This window comes from Stegastes partitus, unplaced genomic scaffold (assembly GCF_000690725.1).
Source record: "Stegastes partitus isolate 25-593 unplaced genomic scaffold, Stegastes_partitus-1.0.2 Scaffold1275, whole genome shotgun sequence".
NCBI classification, from domain to species: domain Eukaryota; kingdom Metazoa; phylum Chordata; class Actinopteri; family Pomacentridae; genus Stegastes; species Stegastes partitus.
Window position 1 is genome coordinate 148583 of NW_007579006.1, and position 4913 is coordinate 153495.

At 39.0% G+C, this 4913-nt stretch overlaps 1 protein-coding gene across 1 annotated transcript in view; it reads right to left on the reverse strand.

Moving 5' to 3' along the window:
* Nucleotides 1-2712, reverse strand: part of LOC103369354 (poly(rC)-binding protein 3-like) — a 72128-nt gene extending 69416 nt beyond the window's left edge. The window contains exon 1 of the mRNA XM_008298046.1: nt 2557-2712. The gene's annotated coding sequence lies outside the window, so the exon portion shown is untranslated. The remainder of the gene's footprint in view (nt 1-2556) is intronic.
* Nucleotides 2713-4913: the final 2201 nt, after the last annotated feature.

The following is a 4913-nucleotide window of genomic DNA, read 5'->3' on the forward strand; positions in this document are numbered from 1 at the left end:
ACATCTTTCTGCATGATGGTGGAACATCTTTCTACATGATGGTGGAACATCTTTCTACATGATGGTGGAACATCTTTCTACATGATGGAGGAACATCTTTCTACTGATGGTGGAACATCTTTCTACATGATGGTGGAACATCTTTCTACATGATGGAGGAACATCTTTCTACATCTGATGGTGGAACATCTTTCTACATCTGATGGTGGAACATCTTTCTACATGATGGAGGAACATCTTTCTACATCTGATGGTGGAACATCTTTCTACATCTGATGTTATTTGGTTAATTATCTTTATAGTTTCTGTTTTTTTTTTTAAGTTTTAGAAAAACTTGCATGTTTTAGTTTCTGCTGCAACATGGAGGAGAATAAATCTCGTTATCTTGGATAATTAATTCATATTATTGTCAGTTTTTGTGCAAAAATCACCAAATTTGACTCGTCTCAGCTCCTCAAAGAGACTTTTTTCTTGAAATCTTGTTGGTTTTTTAATTATTTTTCAGAAAAGTAAATTAAAAACTCGCTGCATCCTGATCGTCACCATTTTAATTGTTTATTCTGTTTAGCCGGCTGCCGTAGCAACAGGATCAATGAAGTCGAGCAGATTCCGATAATTAATTCGTTATTTGGGTCACTGTCATTGACGTATGTGGGTTTTTCTCTTGGATGCAGTTTGAACTAAAGCGGCTAAATGAGAAACATAATCAGGAAAAATCCTCATTAATGATTTAATCACTTCATCAATTATTCATCCTGCATGTAATTATTTAATAGTTTTTGGCTGCATTTTACATGAAAGTTGCTTGAAACTGTCATTTTTCACCATTTTTCAAACATTTTATCGACTAAATCAGAGAAATAATCCGACAAATCCTCGTTAGCAGCAGCCTGAAAGTGATTATTTTACATGTTTAAAGCCTCCAGTCGACTGTTTAACAACCAAAAGCTTCAGTTTTGATGATTTCGATTTTTAATTTTATTATTATAGCAAAAAAAATTAAAATCTTCAAAACCAACTTGGTTTCAAAGACGAGACTTCTGGTTGAAATCCGATCCAGCAGCAGCAGCACCGGATCAATACAAGATGTCGGTTCTGTTAAATAATTCATCATTTAAGTTGCAAAAATCAACAACGTCGATGGTTTCAGCTCTAAAAAGGGATTTTTTAAACTGCTGTGTGCATTAGAGTTACTTAAAAGGTCAATTTTTCTTTCTTTTTTTTTTTTTTAACATTTAACGACTAAATGAGTAAAATAATCCTGAAAATCACTTCTAGCTGCAGCTTAAATGTGATTATTTGATCGTTTTGAGGCTACAGGCTTCTAAAAGTCTCCAAACCGACTGTTCAGGTGAATAAAAACTGATGATTTTGATGATTAATGACAAATTTTTGAAGCAAATGTCTCTAAAACCGACTCGTTTCAGCGTCTTGAAGGACTTTTTAGTTGTAACCTGATCCAACGACAGGATCAATAAAGTCCTGCTGACTCAGTTATTCATGATGTAATGGTGCAAAAACAACCAAAATCAGCTCCTGACAGCAGAACTCCACACTGAAGCTTTTCATCATTTTCTAACATCTGAGCGACTAAATGAGGACGTAGATGTGAGAATCCGTCCTGATGTGAGTATTTTACAGGTTAAAGGTCTGAAATTCTCCAAACCGACTCCTCGTGTTGCTGCTTTAACATCCACACGAACACAAAAATGCCAAAATCGGCCTCGTTTAAGCTTCTTAAAGGAGCTTTTTGGCTGAAATCTGATCTGAAGTCAGCAGCAAAAACCACAGTCTCAGACTTTTTGATGCAATCTCTCATCGTTTTCTGACATTTTATCGACCCAGTGAGTAAAATAATGGAGACAACCTGCTCTGGTCTCAGCCTCAGCGTGACTTTTTCATCATTTGAAGGCCACCAGCTTGTAGAACCTGCTGCAGACTCACAGCTCCTGGTGAACAAACCTTCAGCTGCTCCTTCTCTCTGGATCTGCTCAGCTCACATTACCTCCTGTCCTCCAGTGACAGCACGAGGAGATCAGACCTCACCAATTACCGGAGCACACACTCCTGTAATGACACGAGCGCCGCGCACACGCACACCGTGCACGCACGCACACACTCACAGCGTTGTGAGCCAGGACCACAGGAGCTCCAGCGTGTCTGCTGATGGAACATCTGTGAGCCCGGGGCCACAGCAGCCATATGTCCCCGGATCTGAGGAGGGGGTCGCAGCCCGGAGCGATGCTTCCCGGAGCGGCGGTGACTCCACAGAAACACGCTCCGAGATTCATTTCTACATAATTATAGCGATTAAAAACAACAACAAGCTGCTCGTTGCGCACAGACTCTAACGTCTCCTCCGAGCACGCAGGAGCGACACCGTGCACCCGACCAAGTGGCTGCACATCGTCTCCGAGCCGCCGCGTCCCGGTGCCGGAGAGCCGCAGCTTCCCCCCGAAGTTGCGCCGCGCGTCCGCCGCCGGAGCCGCTCGGCGCCCCGCGGAGCGCACAAAAGCTCCGCGCACATGGCTGAGAGCGAAGGAAGGGTCGTCTTACCGTGCAGAGGAGGAGCAGGAAGGACCGGCGCAGGAGGAAATTATAAATCCTTAGTTGGAGCCCGCATCGTGGAGGAGGAGGAGGAGGAGGAGGAGGCTGAGGAGCAGGCGGCCGCCGGCACCAGTAATCCGACTGTCAGCGACAATGAAGCGGCGGCGGCTGTCGGAGGAGGAGGAGGAGGCGCCACCCGGACTGTCGGAGCAGAGGAGCAGCGGAACGAGCCTCGGTGCTGCCGCCTGGACGCTAAACTCACAGGAAACGCAGGAGAACACGGGACCAGGACTCCGCGGCTTCACCGACACGCAGTTGGAGCTGAAGTCCTCCGGATGAAATGCGGAGCGCAGATTAGTGGAGCTGCTTCACATCCAGAGGAGCTGCTGCTGCTGCTGCTGCCATCTACAGGAGGCAGGAGGGACTGAAGCTCTGCTGCAGGAAGCTTCAGCATCGAGTCACGTCGGTTCAGAGGATTCATTCATTCAGCGTTAAAGTTGTTGTTTACGCACAAAAATCACCAACATGGAGCCTGAAAGGAAACGTTTAGGTTGAAAATGATTGGAAAATGTCATTTCTCATCACTTTCTAACAGTTTATTAAAAAAGAGAAATAATCAGGAAGATCCTCCTGATCTGTTAAAGTCACAAATAGACTCGTCTCTTCTGCTGAACCCTGATCAGCTGTTCTGATGAGTTAATGACAGAAATCATCTCCAGCTGCAGCCTGAATATTATTGTTTTATAGTTTTAAGGAGACGAGCTTCTAAAAAGTCTCCAAACTGACTGTTAATGAAACATCAAGACCAGTAAATCTTTAATTTTTTTGGGTCATTAATTCATCATCAAAGTATTTTTTCCTGCAAAAATCAACCACATTTACTGACTTTAGCTTCTCAGAGGAGACGTTTTAGTTTCAATCTGACCTGAGAACTGATTTCACAACAAAACGTGCTGATTGAGACGAATAAATCTGATTCATTTTGAAAATTAATTTACCATCAAAGCTATTTTTCAGAACAAATATAACCAAAATCAACTCATTGCAGCTACAAAGACGGATTTTTCGTTGCATTTTTTTGCTGTAATTTAGATTGTTGGTTGGATTGAAGTGACCTGAGGGTCATTTTATCAACATTTTATCGACCAAATGAGATAAATAATCTGGAAAATCATCACTAGTTGCAGCCTCAACGTTATTACTTTTTAGTTTATATATATTCTTTTTTTTTTATTTTATTTTTTTTATTTTCAAATTTTAAATGCATTTTGTTTTTCATTTTTTTAAGTTTATTTTTTATTTATAATGTATTTCCTTTGCTTTCAAAGCGACATTGAAAAATTTTAAAAATAATAAAAAAATACAAAAAAATATATAATTTTAATTATTTTCTTTATTTGTCTTTATATTTCTACTTTTTCTTTTTTAGCCTTTTCTTTTATGGATTCATTTTTGATTAAAATTGCCTCATTATTTATTTTTCATTTTATTTATTCTTCTTTTTATTTCATTATTCTTTCATTGATTTATTTTTGTAATTTGGCCTCTCACCGTTATCTATCGAGGCCCTTGTAAAAGAGGTTTTTAATCTCACTGGGTCTTTCCTGGTTAAATAAATGTTAAATTAAAAAAAAAAATTACTTTCACCTCTGATAATAATAAACTTGATAAACTGTTTTTACAAAACAAAGCTACAAAGTGCTTCATGATGAGAAAATATAATGAAAGTAAAACTAACGTGGCTCATTAAACTGATGTGTATTCCCATTAAATCCTTTATTAATATTAATAAATAAAATAAACACACAACAGACGTGTCCTCAGACGATGCTGGAATGTAACTAAATACTTTTACTTGAGTACCGCATCAAGTACGAATTCACAGTACTTGGCTTTTGATTCTTATTATCTTTTAATCTTGTATTTTTTACTCCAACTTACTTTAAACATAAACATCTCAGGGGTTCATCATGTGTTTTGTAGTGAGGTGCTGCCCCCTGCTGTCTACAACCGGAACAACTCCAAACCAAATGAAAACAAACCATCTCTGGTCCCAAAATGAATCTTTTAAACTCCTGATATTTTTACATTTTGTGACCAAAACTCTACATGAGAATAAAAAAGTATAAAAGTACCATCAGCAAAAGGCAAAAGTTTTCTCACATTTGTTCTAAATGTTTGACGTGTTTTGATTATATTTGATTGATTCTTTACATTTTGGTCTTTAAAAAAAAACAAATAAATTAATCAAATAAATCTTTCCTTAAATGTCTGAGGAGGAGAAAGACGCGCTTCATAAAGGAGAGCAATTACTAGAATTAAATCTTCAGGAGAATAAACACCAAACGGATTTCTGGTTGTCTGTT